We start from the raw sequence: 14,577 nt of genomic DNA on the forward strand, positions 1-14,577 counted from the left end.
TTTATGTATGCAGTCGCCTACATCGTAGCGTCTGCTGATGCCGTTTTAGCACTACTTATTTTTCTAGAGGAAAAACAATGGAAGAGGAGCAGCTCAATGTGCTGCATAATGCCTTTACCTCAAATTACTCCTCCGCTTAGCCTGCTAACCAATCATAGAAAAGTCATTTTGAATCTGGAGACCTGTGAGGGGATAAAGCCGGGCTCAAAATATCCAGTGGTTTGTCTCCTAATGTGACTCAGTCTATAAATTTCAAGCGCCCAAAGGGACGTGCAGTCAGCCAGGTCGAGCCTCCTGCTGACCTCCCCACCAAGAGACTTTGAATCACCCGCTATCTGCCCTGAAACCGACATTTACACAGCAGTTGGCTTGCCCTCCCTTGGATGGCAATAAAAATACATCCCGACTGCGGAGCTCCGGCATTCTTCAGTTATTTATCTGTGGATGAGTAAAGGACATGTAAGCTAACGTGGAGCAGGGTCCGATTCTGTGCATCACTTCCTCTGCACTCCTTACGTTAAAACCAGTATAACCAACAGAACCAGTCACTGTGAGTCTAGTGGTGGTCCCGTTCCAAACCCTTTGCATGTCATTGTAGTGTTTTACACCACATACACCCAAAGTGGGCCTGACCTTTTAGCTGAGGATTGCCCCAGCACAGGCAACTAATGAGAGCACCTAAACCATAACCCCGTGGAATAATAATACACTCCTAGTTCATGGCCATGTGGTAGTGCTGATGTGTGGTTATTGCTGTAAGTCGGAGACACAAGTTCCCTGCTGTGAGGTGGTTAATTAGACAGGATGACGAGGATTAAGCTTCAGCTTGTAAATAGGTTTTAATATGTCGTGTGGAAATCATTAAATATCCACGTTTCGATATTCCTGTCCAACTCCAAGGCATCATTTACTTACAAGGAGCCTTTTAATTAGCTTGTGTTGTATAACAAGACCGGTGGTGCATTTCCACAACAGCTAATCTCCTGTTGCCGTTGAAAGGACCACAGTCTGCGTTTCCGTGGCGTCAGTAGTACCGCGTCTGACCATTTGAGGTCAGTGTGGTACTGCAGCGCTCCCTGTTTGTGGCATCTGTGCAGACTGGGTTCTTGGAAAATCTGCAGTGCTCGCTTCTCTTGCCTTCCTTGCTGAGACGAACAAACAAAAGCCCACCAGTGCCGTGGTGGGATACATGACTACACGTGAAGCTCCCTCCTTTTTGAAACAACAACAGGCACAGCGCCAAGATGGAAGCGTTTTGTTTCTTTTCCAGATCGATACAGGGGGCGCTTTGATAAATTTGAACCAGGTCCTTTTAGCGTGAGACTTGGCCCTGTTTCTATAGCGTCTCAATTGCTGCATTCTTAAATGAATAAAGCTATTGATTAGGCCTCCCGAAGCCTGCAGACTAAAAACAGCTATCCATCTATCGGCCATGGCCACAGATACCCCGATATCATATTTGCAAAATGGGGAGGGGAGTCTGCGCCGAGTGGAGAGCGTTGGCGTGGCTGCTAACGCAAATTAATGAGGACAAACAGAGCAATCTGTCCTCCGTCTACCTAGCCATGCAGGAGAGAAATCCCCTATGTCGGCTCACACGCCGCAGCCACAGTAATTACTCACCACTGAGTGTGTGTGTGTGTGTGTGTGTGAGAGGGAGAGTTTTGCCTTCGAGAAGCCACTGCCTGCCCGGCTCCCCGTTATCAGAGCCAGCAGACTCTTTCGGACTGGGCCGAGGTGTCGTAAGTTCCCTTTCACCCAGGAATTTAGCCATGTCATGAGTTCCCCCCCCTTCCCCAAGCCACAGGGCGCACCCTCCTGCAAATTGTCTGGAACAGGAAGTGAGCAGAGGTGACCCCTCTCCACTCCAAGGGTGTGTACCTTCCAACATCAAGGCTCAAATAAAAGTATTCAGGTTCTCACTTAACGCAGCTTTTCTTTTTTTTTTTTAACAGCCAGAAGGAGATTATTTCTTTTGTGCCTTTTTTCAAAATAAGATAAAGGGAAAAAACACTGCAGGAAAACGTGCTGCTGAGTATGTGACCTTTACGGCTTTCAGCAAATAAAAGATTGTTTTTGTTCGGGTACGGACACATCAAAAACATTTCCTTTTGACACATTTTCACAGTTCTTTGCTTCTGTAAGTGAACAGTCTGTACTGGTCATGTAACTCCTCGTTGGCTCCCTTAGCTTTGGTCTTTAATGAGCCACACTAGTGGTGTGTCGGTGTGTCGGTCCACCACTTTGATCGAGACATCTTTCTCACCAACTGTTGGATGGATTGCAGCAGCAATCATCGCCGTGCAATTTGGCGCAGACATTAAAACAATGTATCGCATTCCCCGCAGTCACAACAATAACTTTTGTGTTTAGTAGGCCGAATGCTATTCATTGGTGATGTTCACCTGTACAGAAATGATAACTAGTACCATACATATTACACCATTCATGCCAGAATGGCCACACTAGCGCACATTTACTATATATTACTAACATGCTGAAGTTTAGCAAGTACAATGTTTCATCTTTTCCCAGAATGCACAGCATCTCACAGGTGACGCAATACATTGGCATTACCATCCTAACACAAATCAAATATTTCATACTGCAACAGACATCCAATAACGCTTTAGTGCTTGCAACGTAATAAACCCTTCTGATATAGGTTGCCAGAGACCTCTATTTTTTTTTTTTTTTTACTTCACCACGAATGATGATTATAAAAACAAAACCACTTGTTCTTGTTAGCACACGTGTACAAGTTTCTTCCTAAGGCTCCCCAGTGGTTGATCCAATCCAATGCTGTCGATTCTTCTCCTCTACAGAGCGAGTGTTGCTCCACTTTTGTTTTTGAAGGTAGCAATATGTCATTTTTTCCCCTCAACTTTCATGAGCAATGCTTCATTTCATCTTCTCTGGGGACGAATAAAAAATAAATAAAAACTGGTAGCAAGTACTTTCTTTTTAACGCCATGCCAGGAGCAGGAGGAGAGAGCCTGTGTTTGCCAAGTCAGTGTGTATTAGCATACTGAGGTGTGTGTGTGTGTGTGTGTTTTATCAGTGGCCTACATGCCTGTCACTGAAAACCGTTTTCCTGCACACACATCTAAGTGTGTGTGCATTGGCGGTGTGTCAGCAGTGCCGCATTGCAACTGGAATTAAACCCATTAGTGTGAACAGGGTTTACACAAGCGGAGACGGCACATTCACATTTCACGATTGATGTCTGCAACTGTTGTCTCTGTTAACATTGTTAGTCCCTAATCTTTCCTGTTCGTGGCCCCATTTCAAAACACAAATATCGCTTCACCATACATCATCTGTTTACACGGGCCTATCTGCCCAGAAATGTCTGTCTCGGTGTTCATTAGAAAAAGGGCTCCATTAGTGCCGCTGCTTCTCGTCTCGTTGGGTGAGTGTGGGGTCCTCGGGGCATGGGGAGGTTAAAGGTCGCCACCGTTGTATACACAGCGCAGAGCATGAGAAAGTGAGCGACGAGTGCGTTTCCTGGTTTTTGGAGAGGATCCCTCCGTGATTCGCGACAGGCAACGTGTTGTGTTGTGTGTGTGTGTGTGTGTGTGTGTGTAGCGTGGGTGACAGGGGAACTTATTAAATCTGCCAACACAAAAATGATGTGTGTTTGGCAGGGGGGGGGCGTTACGAGAGACGTGCAGGGGAGGGAGGTGTGCTGAGACACTGAGCAAGCGGGGTGAGCGCTTCACGTTGTGTCTGGAAATGTATCGGCAAAGACCGGCATGGTGCCTCCAGCTGTCTGTCTTTCATCAGCGCCGCTCCCACACACATATTGCAGTCATACGTGGCGCTCATTTAACCGGCTCCCATGGCACTCCCATCAATTTATTTGATTATTATGCGTCGCGTCTAGCAACTAGAAGGTGTGTGATGCGGTCGCACAGCCTCATTGTGGGCCAGATATTTGATATCTCCTTTGTTCTCACGTTGTATCTGTTCACGTGTCTGTCATCATTCGGAGTGAAGACCTTATAAAAGCCGGTTATTAAAGGCTGACTCAGCTTCTTCCTGCAGATGTGACACCTGGTTCAAACAACTGGCAAAACAAGCCTCATTGTTTCCATTAAGAGGTGTGTGTGTGTGTGTGTGTGTGTGTGTGTGTGTGTGTGTGTGTGTGTGTGTGTGTGTGTGTGTGTGTGTGTGTGTGTGTGTGTGTGTGTGTGTGTGTGTGTGTGTGTGTGTGTGTGTGTGTGTGTGTGTGTGTGTGTGTGTGTGTGTACACGTATGACTGTGTGTGTGTACACGTATGACTGTATTAGTTCGCCCCCACTCACCCCGGTCTGCTTCGATCCCCCCGTGCTGTTTGTTAGCATGGTGCAGCGGCTAGCTGGTAATTAGCCCCCAAGGCCCCCTCGCTGTCTGCCTGTTTGTTTACGATGGAAGTAGATTCCCTCCCGAGAGTCAGAGTCGTCACTCAGAAGTGTGCACAGGAGACGGAGCAGACGGTGTCAAACGAAGAAGATAGGAAATTCCTGACTCACTAGAATCCTGCATAAGGGGAGGGGGAGGGGGGGTTAAGAGGATGTTGACAGATTTGTAGGGATCAAGGTGCTGTGATCAACCCCTGTTGTGTTTTCGCTGATGTTTTTGAACTGTGTTTATCACATCCAGAGGGAATGATGTTTCACTGACTTGTAGGTTTTGAGGGCAGATTCTGTGTTTCTGTGTGTTTTTAACTAAGCTGCTCCCATTTTAGGCCAATATTGAGCCAAATCTCCACATCTACCTCTGTTGTTGTCCAACCATGTCGTTTTTATTTGCACATATATATGTTGTGATCTAAAACCTGAAGCAAGGGACATGAAAAACAAATTTACATTTGTCAATTGATTTCAGATATTCAGAGCATTAACATAGCAGCACACAACTGTCTGTAATGTGTGTGTGTGTGTATGTGTGTGTGTGTGTGTGCGTGTGTGTGTGTGTGTGTGTGTGTGTGTGTGTGTGCGTGTTGTAATCTGAGCTTTGTTAATGTAGCCAATCTGGCCTTTTAGTGCATCTTAGTGAGCGCCCGGTTCCCTCTGGCATGATGCTGCGGTGCTGTACTTTTGTTGAAGACTATTTTTAACACAGATGGGCTGGTTTTGATACTGGTCACTGTAATTTATTAATTAGTTTGTTCTTTTTTTTACTTCCTGCTAGTTCTCATTCTGACAGGCCTTATCTTATCACAAAGGGGAGACATCATCAAAATGTTGTTCTGCATCGATCATATATATCACTGGCTATTTATTTTTTTACCAGACAATTTATTATATATCAAATGTATTTAATTTCCTGAAACACTCTCTTATTGGCCCACCCAAGGCCAATTTACACCGTTTATTCTCGTTTCCTCGTGCAAAACATGTTCAATTCTCATCTCCCGACACATTGAGACAGGAGAAGCGAGCCAATGTCCTGCTCGCGAGTAGTTAACCCCGCGTTGAGCGCATCAAGCCGCCCTCCTGCCGTTCCACCAATCTGTTGAGAGCGTGCGTGTCTACGACTTTGTCAATATCACTCACAAGGGTCCCCATGGCGCCCTGCTGATGGGGATTAAACATTCATGATCATGTTTATTAATGACCAGCAGGCATCAGAGATCTGAAAACTGACACACACACAATTTTCCTTTAAAAAAACCCACACGCTCATGCACTTTCTCTCAACCACATACACAATCCTCTCTCTCTCTCTTTCTCTCTCTCTCACACACACTTCCTACTATCCCACCCACACATATCAGATATACAGACACACTTTGCCTCTTTATTTCACACACAATACAGCTACACAATAGCACCTCCACACACTCGCAGGAAGAAAAGAAAAAAAAACACACACACTCCTATCTATGAAAACGCCACGGTAGATTCATGAACCACACACTCCCCACATAAAAAAAGTGTGTGTGTGTGCGTGTGATATGGATCCGCTGGCCTGTTACAAAGAAATGGAACAGATTTCCTGCCTCCATGTCTCTCCGGACCGCCCTTCTGAACTCTCCCAAGGGTGGATGAATGGGATAGAGGGGAGGACCTCGCTGAGAACATCTGTGACGGCCCCAGCACAGACTGCAGTGTGACAGGGCCTATCCACAGCAGATGTCGTGTGTGTGTGTGTGTGTGTGTGTGTGTGTGTGTGTGTGTGAGATCAGGGTTGAGAAGTCCATGACCTAGAGAGGATGTAGAGGAAATGCTCTCTTCTGTGCTCTTACACTCTCTTTCTCTCTCTTTTCATTCTTTGTTTTGTTTGTGTGGTTCTAGTTGTAAATAATCAGCTGGGTAAATATGGCCAGCAGATCGAGGATCATTCTATAATTATTCTTATAAACAGTAACTTTTCTCTTTCGTCCTATACATGCTTTGCCCTGCGGCCGCTGCAAGTGAAATGACAAATGAGTGATGAGCAGAGCTGATGCTGCGCTGCTCACATTCTGCATCTATTCTCTCTTCCCTCTGTCAGATTCCCTGGTATACTGAGCCCTCTCGGTGGCTTCCTGGTTCATAAAACCAACAAAAAAAAAGCTTGAAGGTTATTTTTAGGTTTAATTTCCACCACGCCTGGAAAAGCTATAGAGAGCGGAAAATGACTCTATAAACTGGAGAGAATTTACCTTTGAATGAATGGATGCTTTTAAATAGCAAATCACCAGTTAGTTAGCACTTTTACTTGTCACGGTACTACGAGATAAAACACACAACTTGTTTCACTTTGGATAGTCTTGCTTTTTCTGCCGATGTGTGCTAACGAGACAGACAATAGTAGAAGTAATGCTATATAGTGGAAATGAGTTTGGCGTGTGCACTGATGTCAAGCAAGAGACACGACAAGTATAGTACAATATCATTCAGTACGCCATCCTTACAACGAATGCAACCTTTGAGCAGCTGTTTGTGTTCGGTTTAAATCAGAGAAGTAATTCAACATTATAATTAGACTCAGTAGTCAAACTGAACACAGACAGGAAGTGATATGGGGGGATTGTGCAGGACATGTACCAGTTAAAAGATAATTCCACTTCATTATGAGTTGGATATCATTTTCATATAGTTAAATAGTGAGCCGGTAAGAGCGAGAATTCAGATACAGAGGGTGGACAAAATAACAGAAACAATCCACATGAAATAAATAGCTTTCATCGTCGTCATAATTACAAGGTCAGCTCCACAGCGAAGTAACCAATGTAACGGTTAGTGGCGTGTGTCGGCTATAAAAGAGGTCTGACAATCTCTCTTTAAAGATTGCTTTGAGGTCAGTACTTTATGGGATGTGGATTTGTGCGTTTTAAAAGTTTATTTTTAGCCTAATACAGCTGAAGCAGTTCAGTTCAGGCAGGGCAGAGATAGTTCCATAAGCTACATTAGTTGCCTTAACACACAACTTCCAGGCTTATCTGTGTGGGATTTTTCATATATTTCCATTTATCAGAGCCATTTTCACAGTTTAGATGAAACCTGTTATGCAACATTCAGTTGACACAATGCAATCTATTCTTAAGTTTTAACATGCAGTACTGGAGTCTCAACATTGGGCTAAACTGCCAAAAGTCAAATCCCTGACCAGCTACACTGTCAAAAAAGGATCAACAGACACAAGTCAAACTTCATCAACATGAATAAGTCCATTAGTAAAAAACTTAAATATTCATTAGATTAATTAGAGGTTTATTAGGTCAGAACAAGTCAGGCCCAACCCGGAGCCCTGGCAGGAAACACAATGCTGTTTGTCGGTTCGCCCCCACAAAAAATTAGTTAAATGAAATAACTAAGATCTTGTAACAATTTACAGTTAAATTAGCCCAAACTATTTGACACCCACAGTTAGCCTGGAGCTTTATCAGCACGCTGCCCGGGACCTCCCAAATCACCAGACCCGAACCACATTAAACCTGTTTAAGACCTGGAGCCTTTCCTTCTTATAATAAGCCCCAAAATCCTGTTCCCAAACAGTTCAGGATTTGTAGAGCAGCAGCAGCAGCACTAGACTAGGTCAAGCTCTACTTCATATCATAAACTATTTGGTGTTTCACTTATTTTGTCCTGTACTTGTATACATGCAAACAAACGCACACTCCCAGTTCTCTTCTAGACATAGAGGAGAGCTTTTTACACACACTTTGCACACAGACACACACACACACACACACACACACACACGTCACAGCACAACTAATCCGATTTCACAGCCCAAATGAAAAGCGTCTTGCTTGAACACATCCATTAGCTATTATTAGCTAAATTGACTAATAGGTAAACTCACATACACAAAGCGCTGCTGTAGAAAATCCAAACACCGAGGGAAACCTGCTGCAAAACTAAATAGTGCCGAGTGCTTTTCTTTTGTTCGTGCCTCTCCCACGGGAATACACAGTCCAAGACGCACACCTTTTTGAAATGGACATAAATATAAATCTCACCTGGAACTCACTGCCTTAGAAGGTAGTGACATGTGATATTTCAAGTCTGTAATTTTCTCGATGCATTGTTTTTACAGCGTGTTCACAGAGACACATTGTTCTCAGCGGTCGGCACTTGTTGTCATTGTGAATTTGACATTTGCCAGCTCCTGTTTCAAGCGAGTATATTATTTGACTATATATTGTATTTAACAGGCTAATTTTAGCTACAAAACACTCTCTCCGTGTGACTTTTTCCAGGTGACTTATTTTCAAACAACAACCCCATCCAAAGGGTGATAAATATACTCTACATACATGGCATTGTGCGAAAATAATAAGAATCAGAATTGGAACTGTTATATAAAAGTTATAAGTACGTTACACACACAAGGAATTTAGGCTCGGTGAATGGTAAACTTAAAGACTGAGGCTGAAGACGTGGATATGTGGTTATGGGGAAATAGAAAATAGTTAGTGTAGTGTTTGAGTTTTAAGTTGAAAAGACAGTAAAACTACATACGGTTGCTTGTGCTTAATTGAGAGCAGGACAGTGCTGAAGCTAATGTTAGCATTACCTTTGCTAGCATCCGGGGCCGGTGCCCACAACGTGCATAACGCGGGTAATAGTCGTGAATATGCGACCCCTCAAACATAATGTCGTTAGCTGTAGTTAACGACGTCATCCTCGGCCTTTTGGCGTAATGTTGTGAGCTAGTTTGCCGGTCATGCTAACGATTGTGGCTCTATGTTCTAAACACTGTTTCGTCTTTGTGTTTAAATCAATTCCTTGTGCTTTTGTTCTTATTCTTTTTTGTAAAGGCAAAAAAAAAGAAACCACTATCCAAACTATGTTGAGTATCGCTATTCTTGCAACATGTGGAGAAATCGAAAGCTCGACAGGCCAGCCATAATAACTAAAGTTTATCCCCAAGGAGACATAAAAAACTGCTCATGAGCCTCAGACATAGACCCAAACAAGGAAACGTAAGATTACGAGCACAAAAACGTACCCATGGTTACCATGCGTGCCTCCAAATCCCCTCTAAACAAACCAGACCAGAATTTTTTCTTTTGCTGTGGGGGATGGGGGAGGAGTATAAGCTTTCCGTTAACGGCTCAAAAGTCATTCATCTCCTACTTTGTTTAAAACCTGAGCAGCCGGACGGACTCGTTACTCTGCGTCGCGCTGGTAGGTGATGATTTTGTGGGAAAAGACTCGGTGTGGGTGTTTCTAATTAAGAAAGTGAAATGAGCAGATTTTAACAAGGTCATTTTAACGGCCCTGTGCTCTGCTCCCTTCACGTGGGTGTGAAAGTGTTTCTCAGCGGGGAGCGAGGAGGTAATGGGTGTGGGAACATTACCTCGTGGATTGGCGGGGGGGCGAATCTCAGTCCTGACTGAGCAATCAGAGCCCGTTTGTTTCTCACATCTTCGGCATTGTGCGGGAGCGGCACGGAGGCCGGCAATATCGCAACCGCAGCGGCGGTAAATGGGGACAAAGTTATTGTGTGCTTGAATGTTGCAATTAAAGAATGCAATTAACACGTTTGTCATGGCCTTCAACTTTCTGCTCCGAGCTGTTTGTGTCTGAATTACGTAGCTTGTTTTCAGTCTGTCTGTTGCCCTTATTAAATTACAATGAGCAGAATTTAGCCTCAGCACAGCCCAATACAAATCACATTACGCTTCAGAGTGAATGATTGCATTTGGCTCATTGGAATCAGCCGTTGCCATTTCTTTTTACTGAATAGAGCTTTTGATTTTCAACGTGCGATTGTTGCCTTGTAATATGCTATTCCCATTTGACGCAATTGCAGTTCACGATAACTCAATCAAGTGTCCCTGTATTTTTTCTCTGGATTACCCTCCACCGGCTACAAAGCAGTGGTTGCAGTTACTCGGCCGGGAGTTAAGAGATTTGAAGCAGCTTAAATTGTCATGCCAGCCCACAGCTACAGACTGCCCCCCATCACCCCCCTTATTCTCTTCCTGTGAGTCTATTAAAGACAAGGCGTGTCCAGTCCTGATCTTTCTTTCACAAAGTAATCTCCCCACAGTCTCTCAATCATTTATATCCTTTCCTCTATCATGTGGGACATATTTGGCTACTTACATACTCTCAACTTTGTCATTGTCAAGTCTGCCCTACATTCAGTTAAAGAAGATGTAAGAAATGGGCCCTCATGTGTTTCCTTGGGTGCATCTTTAGATGGAGGTCTGATGTCACTCTGAGCTATCCATCATCAGTCCATCAGTAATATGTTTCTTTCCCATCTTTGGACATAGTGCCACTGTGTGCCAGACTTGACTGCCTGATGGGAGGACAAACATGTTTGTTTTTTTTGTTTTTTTTTGTCAGCCACTGCAGAGTAATTCACTCAAATAGCCAGAGAAAGAAATCCAGGCAGCTGGATGTTGTTGAGCTAATGTAGGTGGGCAATGTTGCCTCAGAGGAATTGGTCAAAGTTAGCAATGGTGTGCAGGAAAGACATGGGGGCTTACAGGGATGAAGAAAAGGCTGTCTTCTTTGTGTAGCACTGTAGCCTTGAGGGACGTGGTATCACTAGAACAGATAGAACAGATTATATGAGCAAGCAAGCATCAGGTTATACCATGAACACTGTATGTCGAGTGAACACATTCATACAGTGATGTGATGATGAATCCACATCCCGTTTCATGTACTGCATAAAAGGCAAAGACTCCTAAATTAAAGGGAATAGAACCACAGCCTAAATCTAATGTTGTAATTTAATTCTGGTTGGTGCTTATCCAACGCCACTGGTGGCAACAAAATGTCAAGATGTGAATTGTGACATGAGGCAGCTATCGCGTTCACTCTCACACATTCTATCTCTCCTAGAGTAACATGGCAGAATACTGGCCTTTTAACATTCGGTGTGTTTTCCAACCCTTTGAGTTTAGTGACCCCTGAGGTCCGTGACCCCCTCCACACAGGTTGCATATGTGTTCCAGGTGCAACCAGTTCAACAGGACAGTTCTTTTAATTATCAGATTTAAATAAAAATATAAAAGACAAATAGAAAACGGTACTAATGAAACAAACATAAGTACTGTGTCGCTCAAAAGCCGGATCAATTGGGTTTAGCTTAGTTTTTTTTGGTACATTTTCTATTAATTAATGTCGCACAATTTGTAAAAAAATTTGGCAAAAAAACTAAGTTGATGAAAGCGAAGGGAAGGGAGACTTCTGTCTCTTGCCTCAACTTTTTCTTTGTGTGAACTTCTTTAAAAAAAAACCTGTTCAATCCAGTTATGTGCAGACTCATGGCCTCAGGTGCCCTTTTTTCCTTTTTTTTTTATCAGAATTTATTTTCCACAGGTGCAGCTTCGCTCTCGTTTTTTTCTCTCTTCTTCTTTTTTTTTTTTACCTCAATCTTTGTTTTACAGCCACATCCTGCCATTCATCAACTGGCTGTCTCAATCTTTTCTCCATGTATACTGGGACACAAAAACCCAATTCAACTGCTCATTCTATCACATCCTGGTGACAGTTTCTTCACCTAGAACTCAAGTAATCAACAGCTCCAGCAACCCCCCCCCCCCTCCCCTCCTCCTCCTGCTCTCTGTTGCTCTCCCTCTCCTCTCAATAATGACATATCCGTGTGGCAGAGGGGCAGTCAGTCAGTCAGTCAGATGATGCAATGTGTGAGGGACAGATCCGTCACACTTGTAGTCTCCCACTCCAATGCACCTGTTCAGGTTTATAATACGACTCTCACAGGCGGCTCTGTGAAGCATCTACTTGCTCCATCAGCCATCTTCTCTAACTTTCTACTGCGGGATTTATTTCTGCACAAAATAAAAACCGCGGGGGATGTTTTTCTGCTGAGTAATTCTCACAGATCTACAGTTCAAGGAATGTGTTTCCAAAGGCCATCGTGTGAGATTTCTTTCTGGTGGAATTACAGTATACAGTCCGAGGATGTTATCCAACGCTAATAAAAGCACATGTTGGCCTACAGGACGGTAAATCAGTGGTTTTAAGTGCTCCCTCTGTCCTTTCCAGACCTGAATAACGTTGGCGTGAGAGGTTGCCTGCTGTGACGCACAGTTCACTCGTTGTCACCATTGATTTCTCATTAGTCAGGCCCTCAGGAGTGTGCCAGCTATCACTTGGATCAGATCTGTCGCGTTCAATTAAAAGCCTTTTTACGAAATGGCCTGGCTTTTTTGGTACCTTTTATCTTCGCTCGTTTCCCTCTTATCTTTTGTGTGTAAAGATTCCCTTTGTCTATTGTGTCGGCTGCGGTCGGCCTTTTTGCATTTGCGGGGGCTTTAATGCTGGCTGCTGTACACAGAAACAAGTAGGGAGTTGTTTGAAGGGTGTGGCGGGAGGGTGTCTGATTATAGCCCTCCCTCTGTCTCACACCTTATGACAATAAAACATCTTCCCCTCCAGACAGCCGCAGAGCGCCTTCCTGCACCAGCCAGCCTTTGAAAGGACTGTACGAGACAATGTTGTCCCAGCCACAGCGAGTCATTAAAGGCTACATGACAAACGAGCGTGGTAATAACGCGCAGACGCTATACAGTGCTAATAATGTCCCATCGCTACAATGGGCAGCAGTGAGGAGGGTGAGAAAATCACTTACCAAGGGGATCTGCTGCCCCCCCCCCCCCTCCCTCCCCTATTCTCACATGCAGTAACACACACTCACGTACACATACAGTTACTATGACGATCCTATTAGAATAACCGCAATGGCAGACCAAAGAGTGACTCGATGGCAGGACTGGGGGTGTTGAGCAGCCTAATTTGAAAGGAAGGAGAAGGTGCTGAGGTGTTGATAACTGAGTGCATGTGAGTGAGTCTGCCTATCTATACAATATTTGTTTTGCGTCAGCAGAATAGACAGAAAACCTTGGCTGAGCTCACCGTTTTTTTTTCTGCTCCCTGTTGTGTTCTTTAGTGGCAATGCCAACATTTCTGCCATCACTGGTCCTCCAACAGTTCGGCTACGAGTTCATGGGAAAGGCCCGGTTGGGGTTGTTGTCTGGTGTCTGTCAGACCGACAGATAGAAAGGGGTGATGGGTGGCAGGATGTCTGTCAGAGCCAATTATGTTTAATGAGATGCCGAGTGACCAGAGCTCCTGAAAGCTGCCAGATGACTCAGAGAGTGTCTCTGTGGCCGGAACATGTCCAGAATGCTGCTCTGAACCTGCTGGGTGGGGATCCGTACGTCATTGGGAACACCCAGTTTGCACCGTAGATCATTGCAGTTGATTTTTGGCTAAACGGAGCTGAATAGAGAGGCCGCTTCTTACGCAGACAGGTATTCTGTGATGAAAGGAGCAGAGCATTGCTGTACCTACTGCTACAATGGGCAGCAGAGAGATTGGCATCTCCATTCAGACCCCGCAGCAGCTGTAAAGAGGCTGATATGCAGATTAGACAGGTCTGGCCTGGCCGACACGCCTGGCCAAAGAGCCACATTACGAAACACAAGGCTGGATTGTGGTTTACGAGCATATTGCCAGGGAGATTGCAGGAAGGTGCAGGCCGGACCGTCACAGCTGTGTTATCAGGGAGTGAAGGCATTTGGTTGCGCATGACTGAGAAGGATCGAGAGAATAAGAAAAGGGAGGCATGAATACTGAAATGTTAAGTCCAAGAATAACAATGACTATTCTCTTCACTGGCATGCGGTTCGAATGTACGGGGAGACCAAACCTGTTTCCTATCATGCATGCTCATCAGCTCATTAGTTCATGTGACAGACGGAGCTATTGGTGTTATGCAAAATATGCTCACCTCATTCACTTCCCAAACAATAGAGCTCGCTGGGAACCTATAAGGGCAGGAAATGATTATGTTCAAGGGCTGCCAAATCGTCATTTGGACTACAGATCCAAATTCAGTAAATGTAGTCCAGAGGAAGCTGAATAATCCTAAATTAGATGCATATATGGTGGGTACCATATATATATATATTTTTTAAATCACACTTTGATATTCTGTCTGTACAAACTTGCCATCTGCCTATATCTGCGAGGATCTGCATGGACTGTACGCACCTACACATACTGTACGTGTGAACGCGTCCATGTGGCAGATATTCAGTGTAGTATGAACACAACTGTGTGCACATCGACGGTCCGTTTTTTTTTTAGACTCCCATCTGCGCCTTAACTGTTT

The 14,577-nt window shown here is 44.4% G+C and overlaps 1 protein-coding gene across 2 annotated transcripts in view; it reads left to right on the forward strand.

The window, feature by feature from the left end:
• tiam2a (TIAM Rac1 associated GEF 2a) overlaps nt 1-14,577 on the forward strand; it is an 81,608-nt gene that overhangs the window by 2,066 nt on the left and 64,965 nt on the right. The window lies entirely within an intron of this gene.

Source organism: Cyclopterus lumpus, chromosome 22 (genome assembly GCF_009769545.1).
Source record: "Cyclopterus lumpus isolate fCycLum1 chromosome 22, fCycLum1.pri, whole genome shotgun sequence".
NCBI lineage: Eukaryota > Metazoa > Chordata > Actinopteri > Perciformes > Cyclopteridae > Cyclopterus > Cyclopterus lumpus.